The 18,136-nt window shown below is 38.7% G+C and overlaps 1 protein-coding gene and 1 long non-coding RNA gene across 4 annotated transcripts in view; one reads left to right on the top strand and one right to left on the bottom strand.

Annotated features, from left to right (window-relative positions):
- Positions 1-18,136, bottom strand: part of LOC135205648 (uncharacterized) — a 301,866-nt gene that overhangs the window by 86,332 nt on the left and 197,398 nt on the right. The gene's annotated exons all lie outside the window — the stretch shown is intronic.
- Positions 8,957-18,136, top strand: part of LOC135205646 (long-chain-fatty-acid--CoA ligase ACSBG2-like) — a 97,732-nt gene continuing 88,552 nt past the window's right edge. The window contains exon 1 of one of the 3 annotated variants that reach the window (XM_064236469.1): positions 8,957-9,108. The gene's annotated coding sequence lies outside the window, so the exon portion shown is untranslated. Of the gene's footprint in view, positions 9,109-9,166; positions 9,186-13,928; positions 14,085-18,136 lie in introns of those variants that run through there. The other 2 variants (XM_064236468.1, XM_064236467.1) reach the window with 2 other exon arrangements.

Genomic DNA, 18,136 nt, shown 5'->3' on the forward strand with positions numbered 1-18,136 from the left:
CTGGGTAAGGCATCGAGCTAGGGCAACACCATGGTAGGCATCGAGCTAGCAACACCTATGGGTAAGGCATCGAGCACAACTATGGGTAAGGCACGAGCTAGGGCAACTATGGGTAAAGGCAATCGCTAGGGTCAACACCAGGGTAAGGCATCGAGCTAGGGCAACTATGGGTAAGGCACGTAGACAACATGCGCTCGAGCTAGGCAACACCTATGGGTAAGGCATCGAGCTAGGCCAACACATATGGGTAAGGCGCTGAGCTATGGCAACACCTATGGGCAAGGGATTGAGCTAGGGCAACACCTATGGGTAACGGCCATCGGGGAGCTAATGGCAAAGCAAATAGGGTAAGGCTCGGTGCTAAAGGGCAACACCTTATGGATTAAGGCTGAGCTATGGCAACACCTAGTGGGTAAGGCCGGCTGAGCTATGGCAACAACCATATGGTAAGGCATCGATATAGGGCAACACCTTATGGGATAAGGAATGCGAGCTATGGATAGGGCTTTGAAGCTAGGGCCTTTCATGGTAATGGATAGTGCTGAGCTTATGGCAAAACCTAATGGGTAAGGCATTTGAGCTAGGTAGGGCAACCTATGGATAAGGCGCTGCTAGGGCAAAACCCTATGGGTAAAGGCATGCAGGGCAACACTATAAGGCGTGAGCTAGGGCAAAACTATGGGTAAGGCTCGCTAGGGCAACTATGAATAAGGACTGAGCTATGGCAACACCTATGGGTAAGGCATCGAGCTAGGGCAACACCTATGGATAAGGCATTGAGCTAGGGCAACACCTATGAATAAGGCACTGAGCTATGGCAACACCTATGGGTAAGGCATCGAGCTAGGGCAACACCAATGGGTAAGGCTTTGAGCTAGGGCAACATCAATGGGTAAGGCTTTGAGCTAGGGCAACACCAATGGGTAAGGCTTTGAGCTAGGGCAACACCAATGGGTAAGGCTTTGAGCTAGGGCAACACCAATGGGTAAGGCTTTGAGCTAGGGCAACACCTATGGGTAAGGCTTTGAGCTAGGGAAACACCAATGTGGTTTTAAGCTGAGATAAGGGCAAAATCCTAGGAAGGGTCAGGCTTTGAGCTAGGGCAACACCAATGGGTAAGGCTTCAAGCTATGGCAACACCTATGGGTAAGGCTTTGAGCTAGGGCAACACCTATGGGTAAGGCTTTGAGCTAGGGCAACACCTATGGGTAAGGCTTTGAGCTAGGGCAACACCTATGGGTAAGGCTTTGAGCTAGGGCAACACCTATGGGTAAGGCTTTGAGCTAGGGCAACACCTATGGGTAAGGCTTTGAGCTAGCAAACCACCCTAGGGTAAGGCATCGAGCTAGGGCAACACCTATGGGTAAGGCTTTGAGCTAGGGCAACACCTATGGGTAAGGCATCGAGCTAGGGCAACACCAATGGGTAAGGCATTGAGCTAGGGTAACACTTATGGGTAAGGCATCGAGCTAGGGCAACACCTATGGGTAAGGCTTTGAGCTAGGGCAACACCTATGGGTAAGGCTTTGAGCTAGGGCAACCTATGGGTAAGGCTTTGAGCTATGGCAACACCTATGGGTAAGGCTTTGAGCTAGGGCAACACCTATGGGTAAGGCTTTGAGCTAGGGCAACACCTATGGGTAATGCTTTGAGCTAGGGCAAAAACACCTATGGGTAAGGCATCAACTAGGAAGGGCAACACCTATGGGTAAGGCATCAAGCTAGGGCAACACTTATGGGTAAGGCATCGAGCTAGGGTAACACCTATGGATAAGGCTTTGAGCTAGGGCAACACCTATGGATAATGCTTTGAGCTAGGGCAACACCTATGGATAGGGCGCTGATCTATTGCAACACCTATGGGTTGGGCATCGAGCTAGGGCCCACACAATATGGTAAGGCATCCTATAGCTAGTGCCGCACCTATGATAAGGCCTGCGCTATGGCAACACCCTATGGTAGGCATCGAGCTAGGGCAACACCTATGGATAAGGCACTGAGCTATGGCAACACCTATGGGTAAGGCATCGAGCTAGGGCAACACCTATGGATAAGGCTTTGAGCTAGGGCAACACCTATGGATAAGGCACTGAGCTATGGCAACACCTATGGGTAAGGCATCGAGCTAGGGCAACACCTATGGATAAGGCGTTGAGCTAGGGTACACCTATGGATGAAGGCACTGAGCTATGGCAACACCTACGGTAAGGCATCGAGCTAGGGCAACACCTATGGATAAGGCACTGCGCTATGGCGAACCCACCTTTGGTAGGCATCGGGACTGGCAACACCTATGGATAGGCTTTGAGCTAGGGTAAACACCTTATGATAAGCAACTGGGAGCTAATGGCAACCACTTCATGGGTAAGGCATTTCGAGCTAGGGTAACCAGCCTATGGATAAGGCTTTGGCTAGGTACACCTATGGATAAGGCACTTTGAGCTAATGGGCAACACCTAATGGGTAGGCACGAGCTAGGCAACACCTATGGAGTAAGGTAGGCACTTTTGAGCTATGGGCAAGCGGACCTATGTTAAGAGCCATCGAGCTAGGGCCACACCTATGAATAGGTAGCTGAGCTATTGGCAACCACCTATGGGTAAGGCATTCGGAGCTAGGGTTACACCACCTATGGGTAAGGCTTTGAGCTAGGGCAACACCTATGGGTAAGGCTTTGAGCTAGGGCAACACCTATGGGTAAGGCTTTGAGCTAGGGCAACACCTATGGGTAAGGCTTTGAGCTAGGGCAACACCTATGGGTAAGGCATCAAGCTAGGGCAACACTTATGGGTAAGGCATCGAGCTAGGGTAACACCCTATGGATAAGGCTTTGGACTAGGGCAACACCTAATGGTAAGGCTTTTGGCTCGGCAAACACCTATGGATAAGGCTTTGAAGCTAGTGTAACACCTAATGGCTAAGGCTTTGACTAGGGTACACCTAGGATAAGGCTTTGAGCTAGGGTAACACCTATGGATAAGGCTTTGAGCTAGGATAACACCTATGGATAAGGCTTTGAGCTCGGGCACCCTAATGGATAAGGCAACATGAGGCTATGCAAACACCTATGGGTAAGGCATCGAGCAAGGGCACACCTATGGGTAAGAGCTTGAGCTAGGAGTAACCCTAGGGATAAGGCTTTGAGCTAGGGTAACACCTATGGATAAGGCTTTGAGCTAGGGTAACACCTATGGATAAGGCTTTGAGCTAGGGCAACACCTATGGATAAGGCTTTGAGCTAGGGTAACACAGATAGGCTGAGCTATGAAACACCTATGGGATAAGCTTTGAGCTGGGCAACACCATGGATAAAGGCTGAGCTATGGCAACACCTATGGTAAGGCATCAGCAGCAAACACCTATGGGTAAGGCTTTGAGCTAGGGTAACACCTATGGATAAGGCTTTGAGCTAGGGTAACACCTATGGATAAGGCTTTGAGCTAGGGCAACACCTATGGATAAGGCACTGAGCTATGGCAACACCTATGGGTAAGGCATCGGAGCAGGGACACCTAGGATAGGTTTGAGCAGGTAACATGATAGGGCTTTGAGCTAGGGTAACACCTATGGATAAGGCTTTGAGCTAGGGCAACACCTATGGATAAGGCACTGAGCTATGGCAACACCTATGGGTAAGGCATCGAGCAAGGGCAACACCTATGGGTAAGGCATCGAGCTAGGGCAACACCTATGGGTAAGGCATCGAGCTAGGGCAACACCTATGGATAAGGAGCTGAGCTATGGCAACACCTATGGGTAAGGCATTGAGCTAGGGTTAAACCTATGGGTAAGGCACTGAGCTATGGCATCACCTATGGTTAAGGCACTGAGCTATGGCATCACCTATGGGTAAAGCATTGAGCTAGGGCAACACCTATGGGTAAGGAATTGAGCTAGGGCTACACCTATGGGTAAGACAATGAGCTAGGGCTACACCTATGGGCAAGGCACTTAGCTAAGGTAGCTCCTAGGGATAAAAGGTGCTACGTTTACCATTAAGACTTTGAGATAAGAAACATCTAACAATAAGACCCTGGCCAATGGCAATAGCTATGGCTAAGCTACTAAAAGCTTTACATGACTAAACCTTTGACTATGTTGATTTCACTGTAAAAGACAACCACACCATTACCTTGTCTCTTTTGAGTAATTCAATTTTTAACTATCTTTTGGACAGTAACTGAGCTTGACACCGCCAGAAAATTCAGTGTGGTGATTCAATGTCTGGAGATAAAAATAAATTCTTTTATGAGAGAGTAGCATAATTGTACAATTTTATTACGTTATACATTAAAGTCATGGTTAGAGAAAAATGCTCAAGTCATATTACTAAAGGGTTTTTATAAGGCCATAAAGGATAATTCTTTGGAAAACATTAGCACCATCCTCTCCAAGGCATATAAAATTCATACATTTTTATATAAATGTTCCATTTTCCAGCTGGTTTGTACAAAACCGGCATTTCAGAGTTACTGACGCATACTATGTATAGCCTTCGCGTACAAAAACACACACACACAACCTGAGACCTCTTTCAGAAAATGATTCAAGTTACAGATTTCAGTGGGATTTACTTGTGCCATTGTAGGTGTTGTCTTTGTCTGATTTTCAAATCTCATTAACCCAACTAGTGCCAGGATCTCATGCTGTACAAAACTCCCATCAGAAATCACTGTCCATGTGTCTGAGCACCAATATATAAGTTGCTGCAATTCCATAAGTACGGGGCGTTGCTTCCTTTTGTACATAATCAAACCCCAAGTGGAAATATTTGCAAAAGCGAAAGGTAACACAGTATTATTTGTCACACTACAGCAAGATACTAAAAAATCAACTGAATTCGAATGAAATTTCCATTTGGGAACATTACCCACAAATAAACTTCTGTTGCTTGCCAATAAATCTTAAATTTTGACAAAATGAGCCCCTTGTATGTGACTGCAGTTTCACATTTTTGAATAAATGAATTCCACGTGGTATGCTCAAGAAAAATGGACTTCACTATATCTTACGCCTCTTAGTGTATATCTTAGTTATGTTTCCTAGTCAAGCATGTTCTTAAACTTAGCTGCTGAAGTGATCAAGGTAACCTCCATGTCAAAATCTATACGAATCTACTGTAACTTCACCTTTCTTCTTTTTTTAATCTAATTTCCATCCTTGGAATGTCTCAGAGATTATCTAAAGAATTTAAACTCTCCTCAAGTCATGGAGGCAGATGATTCACTTGCAGAGCAAAGCTTTGGAATATGTCCAAGTTTGTTTTAAATTCATTATCTTCACAGATTAGTTCTTCTTGCTTCAATTCCACTTATGCGTAGGTAACTTTATATTATGCGCAAGAGTTATTTAAAATTAGCGTAACTGAAATATTACAGTATATAAACACTGAATGTGTAGAACTCTAACTTTGAACCTCTTGAAATTTTGTGTGTTGTCCCTTAATTCCCTAAAACGCTGTGTTCCGCAAAAATACCTTGATCACTTAAGACATTTTGTAAAAAATGAAAAATACAATGTGTGTAGATATCAAATAAATCACTGTATCGAGTACTGTTTTTTTCAATTCCACATTTTTGTTGCTACACTGACGACTGAGAAGATAATCTCAAAGCAGTACGCTTCTTGCTTAACAATGTTTTTCCCAAGAAGGGTAAGCTGTTCAGTGTTATTTCTTTAAATTAGTTACAATTTCCGCTCATGAACTGATCTTCAAGCTTCACTTTCAATTACGAGATTCATATTCTATAGGTCTCATTTTTACCCTAAACACTGTGACAGTTATTTCATGAAAAATGACCCAAGACGGTCACGGGCCATGAGACTTACGAAATCAATCAAACTTGTAAGACTTTGAACAGAATGTACAAAATTAGACATTCAGATTCGTAGCCTCATATTGGACTGGGCAGAATGAATGAATATCAGGACATGTTATCAAGAGCAAGTCGGATCAAAATCCATAAATTTCACAGGAAACCTACATTCCTTAGGAACACTTCTTTAACTGTCTTTCTGTTTAAAAGGGTCTGTAATTTTTACTTATAGTAAGTTTTGTTCTATACAAATAAATCTGATCCATCATTTTGAATGTGGCTCTTTTCTGATACGGTTTGAGCAACACATGACTCCTGGTACCACCAACGGCTGAATAGATAGGGGCACCACTTCAACAATATTTTATATCTAATTATTTCACCATCAATCTTTTTCGACTGTCGCAACTGGAAGGTTTTGGAGGCATCAAACCTGTCTGAGCTACATTACCAAATGACCTTGAAGACTAGATTCGTGGCGAACTTTTCAGTATTATGGCATAGGGCAGCCCAACCTCCTGTCACCTTAGCTCAAAAGGAAATTCATTACAATCAGTGAATAGAATTTCATTGGGTGATGTTCTAAAACCCCAAGGGCATAGTGTAAGATACATGTTATATAACATCCCCAAGGGCATAGTGTAAGATACATGTTATATGAGACTATGTAAATTTGGTAGCCAAAGGCAAAGATTGGATCTCCATAGAGAATCATCCATTCACGCCTCATTGTTGTATGGTATAACATTGCCATTTAAAGTAAGAGTTGGAATCTCTTCTAATTTGCTTTCTAATGAGCCTGATGTCAACTGTTTTAGATGCACACAATCTTAAGCCATTCTCCTCAGCTAATTTTCTTACTTCGCCTACAGACTTTAGCAAATGTCTGCTGCATGTGGATACTGATTCATACCCAGCATCTTACAGTGACAAGTTATCAATAAATAAGGAGCCTCTACCTAGTGAAAATGCAGCCTCCATGATGTTAACACCTTTAGTAAAAGATGAGACTGACACTAAGTACGTGGGATTCCTTTTTCCTATAAAAATGAATTTAATGCACTACTTCAGTTCTTACTTTAACGTATGCTGATAAAAGTGAGTCTGAGAACCTTATTACTTCTCCTCTGATACCCATCCTGTGGAGTTTCATGACAATGCAAAAATCCCAAGTAGTAACACATGCCTTCTCAAGTCCAAAGGAGACCCCAATGGCTTGACATAGCTTGGCAAACCCCTGATGATTTTGACTAGTATCACAAGAGGATCAGGGGTGTTCCCTGTTATCTGAATTATTTCCGCCAGGGTTTCCCCAGATGATTTTAGGGTAGCATGTGTCCATTACCGAATTTGTCCTTATCCAAGCCAGCAGTCAATAATGCCAGGTCAGTGTCAGGGGTGTCATGGGCATCAGGACTTGTAGTTGAACAAATCACAGATATCAAGCTAGAGAAAAGAAGAAATGAAACCTGAAATGTTAGAAAGATATCATCAACCCTCCAATAAGTTCATTCCTCTACACCTGACAGTAACTAGGAGCTGACTCCAAATGTCAACTCTCATTCTGCGCTAGAGGGATGGCACCAACGTAATAAAATGGCTCAAATGTAGGCAAATGCACCGTGAGACTAAGTGTATTACCTGAATAAAATCATCCCCACTGTAATCGTCACAGCTAGCAAACTACACAGAATTTCGAAAGTTCAGTCAGCAGAGCTAGCCAACCCTGGAGTCCATAGGCAAGTTCTAAGTGACAGAATCACACTTCAAGAATTCATCCCACCACAGTTACACTATCATCTTTCGATATAAACCCCAATCCCTGCTAAGGTACCTTTTCTCTTTTAAATGAACATTAAAATAGATAAAACAATGAAAAATCCATTACTACGCCAAATGAAAAGTCGATTGGATTTGACATACAAAAATACAGATATTCTAAATTTAGTTCATATGACTCTTATAAAGCATTCCTTCAGAGAGATAAGATGCAAGACGAGGCAGGTCACAAAACAGAAGAAGCAATACAGGCAACAAGATGCATGCAAACAATTAAGAAAAGCCTTCACTTGTCCATGGGAGCCATGGTGGAAACTTATAAAGGGCTTAGTATATTGGCTCTGGATGTTGAATGTGAATGAAAGAAAAATGTTTGAACCTGCAGAGATGAACCATTAGAATACTGTAAAAATAACTGAGAGGATGAGAGGGTAAAACGTTAAAAAAGTGCAAATTACGCATCAGATTGTCAAGAGATGGCTTGGTCATGTGGAAAGAATGGCTGATAATTGGTTGGTAAATAAAGTTTAATTTAGGTGCGTTATGAAGCGAGGAAGATCTACAAAGGGTTGGATATTTAGTGTGAAAGATGTATCAGAAAGGAAGGGACCATATCCAATCAGTATAGGAATATGTACAAGAAAAAGGAGAACAGCGCAGTAAGTGCATGGTGGTTTGACATACTGCTGATAAACATCCTGCATAGGAGTACGAAGCGGTCTAAGTTGTAAGTTTTCTGCACAGGGGTGTCATCTACCATTCAACAGTTAACGTAGCAATGCTGTATTACTCAAGTCTGGCTACGGTGTTTGGGTATATTACTTATAATGATTATATATATATGTGTGTGTGTGTGTGTGTGTGTGTGTGTGTGTGTTTATACGCGTTACATAAGAAACTGTATCACCGAAACAAATTAATACAGGCTATGTTTAAAACAAAAAACATCAAAACGATCACATAGGATTTATAAGGGGAAAAAAATGGGAACAACACGTCACAATGAGCTCATTCAAACGTTTAGACACATTTACGAGAAATCTGCTAAAATAAGTTATTGGTTCTAAATATGGAAATAAAAATGACTCAAGAAAGAAAACTATAATTATTGTGTTCTTGAGAATGACGTAAAATTCATCCGGGAGCGGTTAAACGTCCGGTGATTACACTGCGCTTACACTGAACACAAAAGGATTCATTTCCTGTGGATGAGACTGCCTTAGCTGACGTATATTTCTGTACTTATTCTCTATTATCTCTGCGTTGTGGCATTGTGTAGGATCACCTCAGTGTACCACGTACTTTCAAGTGCACTGCTATTGAGCAGACCAACAGCTCGCACTGGCATAAGGCCACCCAACATGAAAAAAAGCGACCAAGAACGAAAACAAAAAGCAGCGGAATTGCGTTACTGAAATCCCGAGTCGATTGTTTGGCAGCTGAGCAGATCAATTCTACCGACTGACTTTTGTGCTCTGGTGTCACGAAGCGAAGGTCAGAGGCGCCAGCCCGGGTGAGGAAAGCTCCACTTCATTTTTGTCTCTTCGGGAAATCAGCAGGAATACCGCTTTTGCTTCCGAATTGGAATTTGTAAGGAAATTTGTAGTTTAAAGGTTCGATAAACGATTTCTCTCTCTCCACTGCCCAGCAGTAAAACAGTATGCTGTATTTTAATGTATGTTGTATGTATAGTATGTATGTATTTTGATATATTATTACTATTTGATCTAAATAAATAAATTTATATATCTAAATATATATATAGATATATATTTATATTATTATTATACACATTCTATATAATGTATGTATGATAGTATTTGTATATACATGTAAATTAAATAATATATGTACATATATAATATATATATATATATATATATATATATATATATATATATATATATATATATATATGTATATATATATATCATATTTATATATAAATATATATATATATATATATATTATATATATATAATATATAACACATTTATATAATGTATGTATGTATAGTGTGTGCGTATCTCATATAACATATAAATTACACGCGCACACACGAAATTGTGTTACTATTATAAGCAGAAAAACCGGAAACGATCGAAATTGATATTCATAAGATTAACGTTAATGTCGATTTCCATGGATCGTATAAATGGGAAAGATTAAAACTAACTTCACTCACTCTCTAGGTTCTACGTAAATTCTGAAGAAAAATAAGCAAGGTTACTTGCTCGGATATTCTCGATTTTCCTTCAGATAAGAATGCAAGACTCTTAAAGATGGGAAACCGGCCCTTGGAGGCAAGAAAGGATATGAAAAAAGTGGTTGGAGATGAATTGCATTTTTTCTTTTGATAAAGTGGTAGTTTAAAATGTGTGGAGACTAGAATTTGCCTCTAATACAAAAGAATAAGTGTGTTTGAAAAGACGCTTAAAGACGGTTGTTATGAACCACTGTCGAAATATTTACGAACCATTAACAGAATGAAAATTCAATGAATGTCAATTTTTTTTTTCCAGACGTCTAAGTCATCAACGGAAATATTCATTGATGACTCGGTTTTCTTGAACGGAAAGGGGGGATCAAGTGAAAGGGCAAGCGCCTACTTTCATATATTATATATATATATATATATATATATTATATATATATATATATATATATATATATATATAATATATATATATGTGTGTGTGTGTGTGTGTTGTTGTGTGTGTTATCAGCGTTGATATCTGCAGTGAGAATAGTACTTGACAAATATCAGCTCAGCTCCTGTGGGCACCAGCATAGTTAGAAGACCTAGACTACTTAGCTGATAAGTTGATAACTATGAAACGGAAGGCTGGAAATGAATAGATTTTCGAGGAAGACAAAGCAGAGTAAAGACACCAATGGCGAGACTTCACAGATGGCCTTGGCGTCACACGGCGTTTGAGGTGATGATGAAAATGATTCATATTATTTAAACATTTGTGTGGCACAAGCCTAAAGGTCTCTGAATTTACAAATAAAAAAAAAGGAAGAATAAATAACAAAGATAAACCAACAATAAACACACACACACACATACACACATTATCAAGCCGGAAAAACTAAGGAAATTGTGAATGGTGTTTGAAAGTGGCACCAACAGCAACTTTAAGTTTAAGAGCGGCGGTATCAATAAAATTATTATTATTATTATTATTATTATTATTATTATTATTATTATTATTATTACTGTATTCAGATGATGAAACCTATTCATATGGAACAAGGCCACTGGGTCCACGGACTTGAAATTCAAGCTTCCAAAGATTAAGGTGTTCATTAGAAAGAAGTAAAAGCGGGTAAAGGGAAATACAAACGGATCAGATCCCACTTATTAAAAAAGAAGAAAAAACAATAAACTGACAAATAAATAAAAATGCATTAAAATGCAAGGGGAATAGAGTTAGGGTAGTAATGCATTGCATTTTCACGTTAACATTTTTAAGTTTCAATTGCAAGACTGGCGTCAAAAAGCTTAAAGATGATGCCCTAGAAAGCGATAGCTGCTCAAAATCTTGTTCTAGCTTGAGTGCTGACATTGCTCTTTGGATGTGTGGATAAATCATTATAAATAAATAATAAAAAGATAAGTTAAATGATTTGCGAAAGACAGAGGCTAATAGACAATTCCAAATCATAGCAGAGACTGAACACAATAGGTACTAGTTTTATAGCAGAGAAAGATATGAAAGACTGAACACGATAAGTAGTTGGTTTTAAGCGCAAGGCTCTGAGATAGCAGTTGTTTTTTTTTCTTTATTATAAATATGGTATCAGTAGTTTTATAAAATATTAACCAATTCACTGCGTAAAATAAAAAAATTGCCGCAAACGTCATGCTCAAATCTTTTGTGAAAGATTTCAAAAATACATCTGGATCTTTGCTTCGAGTAGCAGCTTTGAATAAAATGAAGTTACTGTACGTATAAAAAAAAAAAAAAATCAGGACAAACGCCTTAACAGATCGAATCATTTTCCGTAAACTGAAACAATGCAGGACGAGCCATGCATGAATAGAGAATTATTGTGGCTATACAAACAATAACATTAAAAAAAAAGAATCCTGCAGGACTTCGCACTAAACCAAATGCTTTGAATACGAGGGTTAAGACACGGGTGAAAGATACATCTACACGTATCAGCATATTAAATTCATTTTCATTAATTCCTGAAATGTTGCTTACCAATTGATCTTTGCATTCATGTGTTATTTCCTTAAGAATCTCTCTCTCTTATTTAAAAAAAAAAGTATTCTGTTCTATTGCAAATTATTGGTCATTATCGCCTCATTCTGAATGTAATAATATACAATAATAATAATAATAATTTATTGTTGAAAATCTAAATGTTGGGCTGGCTGATCAGAGGAAGATACCAAGGCCAGAAACACTCAAGATAAGTGTTTCTGTCCACTGATCAGTACCCTCCACGATAAGTGGTTATGTCCAATGACAAGTGCTACATTTCTGGGAATTCTCGGAGCTCAAAGGTGACCAGTCTGCCAAAAGCCCTCCTCTGGGCAGCACGAGGGTTCCTTTATCGGCCATAAAGCTTCTCTGGTTACTCGTGACATAAGGATAAACAATTTGCAAAATTCAAGCGAGGGTTACAGCCTGTAAACCTCCCTTGCTAGGGGGGGCAACTCCCTCGAGGTAACCTATTTAGTCTCAGGCTCAAAATTCATGTTTTCTCGTTGTTGGAGCTGTGGATACAATAGTCGGGCAGAAAAGGATGACAAGTCGTTCCCTTAAAAAAAAAAAAAAAAAAAAAAAAAAACAAAAAAAAAAAAAAAAAAAAAAAAAAAATAGTGGTCCCAATTTCAATCTTCATACGGTTTGCCTTGATCTGAGAGCCAAAGACCTCACTGTAACAGTTGATGATTTAGAAGATGAAATTTGGTGGAAACATATAGCAGTGGTGAGTCACCTCAATAAATTATTGTTGGATATCAACATAGATTATGTTTTACTAGACAAGAATAACAAAAATCACTCAAATCATTATTAATACCAATCACAAACAGGATCACCTAAGGGATAATTTCACCTACTTTCATCAAAAGCCTCAAAGCCTATAGCGTATGGAATGCAGGCTCTTACGGGGGATGGAGTTGGGGAATAACAGTTTGGGTTGACCCTATTAGTCTAGAAATGAAACTCGCTGGTTTGGCTAAACTACTTTTGCAATAATAATTTTAAAATAACACTCGTACTCTCAGGACAGCATGGAAATTTATGAAGGGGAAAAGAAATGATATGGTAAATAGAGCTGTTACCAGTTGTATGTTACTCCACTGTAAGTGCGGAAGTGTATAAAAGGCCACAAGACAGTTTAGTCTGATTCAGTGTTTGAAGGGGAGGAGCGGGTAATTGGGTAATGACTGGCGTCCTCATTATTTCGAAAAGCTATAAGCAAAACATCTACATGTATCAACCACCACACGCACATACCATGTATGTATAGTGTGTGTATATATATATATATATATATATATATATATATATATATATATATATATATACTGAAATAGATGTGATTGAACACAAGCACAACATATATATATATATATATATATATATATATATATATATAACATGTATGTGTGTGTACATGTTAATAATCAAATTAACACATGATTTGTTTATCACACATAACCAGTTACCATTTGCTCTGGGGCGACTGTCTACAGTTTATACACCAACGTTCGCCTATACATTTATTACGGCTAAACACACACAATGCAGCAAGAAATCATATGCAACATTACAAAGTGTATTTAGTACACAAGAGGCCGACAAACATAGAAAACTTATGATCTGGATACCATATGTAAAGTGGGGAAGCGAGCTAAGGGGGAGACAGGGTACAATGACATTTATGTAGAGAGAGAGAGAGAGAGAGAGAGAGAGAGAGAGAATTTACTCAGCTGCAATAAAATAAATAAAAATAAAAAGAATGAGATATGGATGTGTATCCAAATACAGGGGAAGGAACATGAAGGGAGTGCACCAAATCCAAATATCATTAAAGCCAAATGGCTCCGCCCACTGAAGATAAAAATTGGTTGCTGGCAAACCTCTAGACCGACAACCCTGCTCATTGAAGTTGCCTATGGCTTTCGTTCGATTCCTCTTGCTACTGCGCTGCTCATGAGGACTTTTAGACGTTCCAATACTCAACCACTTTCCTATCGGTCATCCATGGGATAAAGATAACTACATTTAAAATAACTCCTACATCGAAGCGATAACACCAACAGATAGCGCCGTATAAGGCGACTCAGGCAAATTTCACTGAGAGACAGTTCCGAACACTAAAGGGTATATACAAGAGTTGCCAACCAGTCTGGTAGTAACAGCTGATCAGGGTTTAACTGCAGTGTACCCATTCGTACTCTTGAGAAAACTTGTAATTGACAGTGAACCACGAGGACAACAATCATCTTCGTCGTCAAGGGTAACGCATAACGTACTGACGCTGTTATTAATCACATATTATAGCATGTCATTCAGAGACTGGTGTGGAATTTCAGAATGAGGAATAGTCTGTCCAAGGGCAACCATTAGTGGATCTAGTTGTATAAGGGATAGTAGAGCAATGACCTTGAGTTTCAGTGCGAAGTAGTAGGAAAACTTTAAGCGATTTCAAGAATAGTAACTTGTTATTAACTTGAACACTGTTTTGTAAGAGCATACTACAAGTTTCAGCACTGACATATTTGTTGTTATCGCTGAATTCATATGAGATTCTTGTGGGCAACAACAAGTGTCCTTGAAACGAGAGGCTAAAGCTACCTCCATACTCTTACAGTCGTACAGACTACAGATACTACTACTGCCGTGATATCCTGAGTTTTTTCTCGTTAGATATTATTCCAATTGTGTACTACATCCAACGACAAAGCAGCCCTCTGCGCCTAATTTTGTATGTATGTATGTATGTATGTATGTATGTGTGTGTGTGTGTGTGTGTATATATATATATATATATATATATATATATATATAATTCGCGAACACAACACACCAATACGCGCGTGAGAATGACACTAATGCTATTATATTTTATTTAATATTTAACAATCTGTATGTATTACATAACAGGTAGTAGTACTTCTTGGATTACTGTTTTCGGACTGGTACCGAGAATGCTACAAAATCTTGCGGCCTGCCCAAGAGCACAGACAGAGCCAGAGCTTAAACTAAAACGTACGAACGAACGAACGTACTCCACAATCAATGATTACGCTTATCGCAAAAAACTGGCAACAATAGGGGCCCGTGGAGGGATAGGTGACGAGTGGTCGGCCCTGTCCCTTCTGCCCTCCTTACCCCACACTAACAAACAAACACACACACACGATTAAAGTTGGTTAATTCATTAGACCTTTTTTCTTCATGTCAATTTACTCAAGTTAAGTCTTATAATGTGATACCTGGATAATTTTTTGGTCCAACAACTGAAGAATTATGAACAAACAGGGTGGCCTAATAACTAGCAATTGCTCTGATTTAGCTGGGCAGTTTCCGAGTAAAAGCGCCACAACTACAGTTCCCTTGTGAATGTGTATTCACAGCTCGTTCCTCTCTGCTCGTTACACGTGTAGGCCACATATTTCTGACAATTCATCGCGTTTGTTATTAATTGTCTCAAAATTAACTGTTAAGTGGTTAATAATGTAACAACTAAAGCGAAAATTGCTGAATTTTCGGTGGACTTTCGTAGTATTACGAGTGGCAAAACTGTGGTGTGTGAGTAGCCTTGTCGATTCTAACAGGTTATACTATATTATTATTATTATTATTATTATTATTATTATTATTATTATTATTATTGTACATTACGTGAAATTACAGTGAAAGCGCACATAATCTTATCCGTCTACCATACTGAAGTGGAATATAGAACAAATATAGAATTGGACCAAAGGCCAAGCGCTGAAACCCACACGGTCATTCAGAGAAAGGTGTAATAGGAGGAGAACCTCCCAGTTGCACTATGAATTAATTCTTAGCATAGGGTGGATGGTAAGATGGAGGAAAGAGAAAATGAATGGAGGTAAAGTACAAGGAATTAATAGGTAACGCTGCAAAAGAACCCATTAATGCCTACAATGCACCGCATGGAGTGCATTGACGGCACTAACTCCATACGGGGGACACTTAAGTGCCTCGCCAAAAGACAGCTGTTCTTCGGTCCAGCAAAGCTCTCAAAAGCGAATTGCTTTCAAATGGTTTGACAACATGAGCCTGGCAGTAGCTATGAATAGGGGCCCCCTCAGAGTGGATTGTTATCAAACATCAATGTCAGCAAAATCAAAACTCATAATAATCATATTAGTAATAGCAGTAGTTGTTGTTCTTGTTGATGTAGCAATAGTAGTATAAAAACACATTTTTCAGAAATCGTGTAAAACAAATTTTAAAAAAAGATGAAACAACAGGCTGAGAGGAACTACGAAGACCAGACGAAAGAACACAACAGAACATCAGGTAAATGTGGAAAGTATTGAAACAAAATTCATAAGTTCCAAGAGAGAGAGAGAGAGAGAGAGAGAGAGAGAGAGAGAGAGAGAGAGAGAGAGAGAGAGAGCGGACTGCTGATAGACATTTTAACTGCGCTATTATCCACCGGCATATGGATTATTGAAATAAATGCAGAGGATGTGATTGATAAGTTTACTTTAGAGGGCAAACGTAGACTGGAATTTGTTCTTTAACTCGACTGTTACTATGCGTTAACCGACTCTAGTAGATTCACATCAACCGTGCATTTGATGTCTAGGCCAGTCCCTTACAACGCTCCTGATTGGCTGTTGATAAGCCAATCACAGGGCTTGATGTGATTCTACTATAGTATGTTAGCATGCCAAATGCTTTACCCAGTTTACCGTTTGTGAAACGTGTAAATTAAATAGGTTACTACCAACCTGTGCCAAATATGTATTTTTTTATTTTTACTTTACTGGTAAATAATGCACATAGCTTTACTTGCTAAACTACTAGCATGCAACTAAGGCAAGTATAGCAGATCTTTTTAACATTGGTGGGAAAGAATGATATGAAATATCTGTATTTCAGTTTTGATCAATAGGTATTCTCTAAATATTAAATATCACAATTACAATAAATCAGTAGAGGTCTGTAACTGGTTCCCTTACCGTAACAAACAGCGAACTTCCCCCCCCCCCCCCCTCCTCTTCTCCTAAATCCTGGATCCGCCACTGGAACCTGGGAATTTCCACCGGTTCAATATTCAATTTTTCTAGGAGTGGTAAATAATTTTCCATTATAATCTGTATGGATTTTACCTAAAATTAAATCCCTGAAATGTGACAGGAGTTAGAATTTTTGGTAAAGCATTCTATAGAAGATACAATAATGCAAAACTTATCTTTTTCTGTTGAGCAGCTATGAAACCTGTCAATCGCATACTAACTTGTGTGCTTTTTGGCAACGTTCTCCGTTTATACTTTCAAGATTTTCGTTAAACGTATATGAATTGAGGACCCAAACATTTATATTCTTCGAAAATAGAGAAGACTTAAAGGTAAGAACCTGGTCTTCCTCTGCCCTTTATCTTCACAATAGTTCCCACTCGAGCCATTGAGGATGAATGAATGCTTTTGAAAGTCATTTCCCGCCATGGTGTTCATCGTTTTGTACTTCGGGTTCTCCAACTCTAATCTATGCACACACGCATGTGCATACGCATACATTCATACACAAATATACATGTATCTATATATTACATACATATTAAAGAGATCAGAAGGGTATTTTGAAATTCTTACACTTTGGCACAAAACATCTTGACAACAATATTTGATCTGTACAACTGCTTTATATATATAATTGAACTGAATATAAAATTAAGGCCAAAGGCTGAGCACTAGGACCAATGTGGTCATTCAGCGCTTAAACAGAAATTGACAGTAAAAGGTGTGAAACTGTGTAACAGGAGGAAAACCTCGCAGTTCCACTCTGAATCTGTTGTTAGGAGAGGATAGGAAGTACGAATAATATATATATATAACATATATATAGTATAATAAGATGAGATAATATATATGGTACTTAACATATATATATATACATTATGGTATATACAGATGATAGTATTATATACAATGTATATACAAGTATATATATATACATCTGTATAGACATATATATATTGACATTATATATATAATATAATATAACATATGTCTATACATATAATATACATATGTATATACATATATATATATACATAGGTATATACATATATATAGAGACATATGTACTAGACAGTATTATATATATACATATGTATATACATATATATACTATACATATGTATATACATAGATATATATAACAATATGTATATACCTTATATATATACACATAGTATTATACATATATATATGAATACAAGTAATACAGTATATATATTCATACATATGTATATCATATATAGTATGAGTAATACATATATATATATACATATGTCTATACATCTAT

Source organism: Macrobrachium nipponense, chromosome 24 (assembly GCF_015104395.2).
Source record: "Macrobrachium nipponense isolate FS-2020 chromosome 24, ASM1510439v2, whole genome shotgun sequence".
In the NCBI taxonomy this organism is placed as follows: Eukaryota; Metazoa; Arthropoda; class Malacostraca; order Decapoda; family Palaemonidae; genus Macrobrachium; species Macrobrachium nipponense.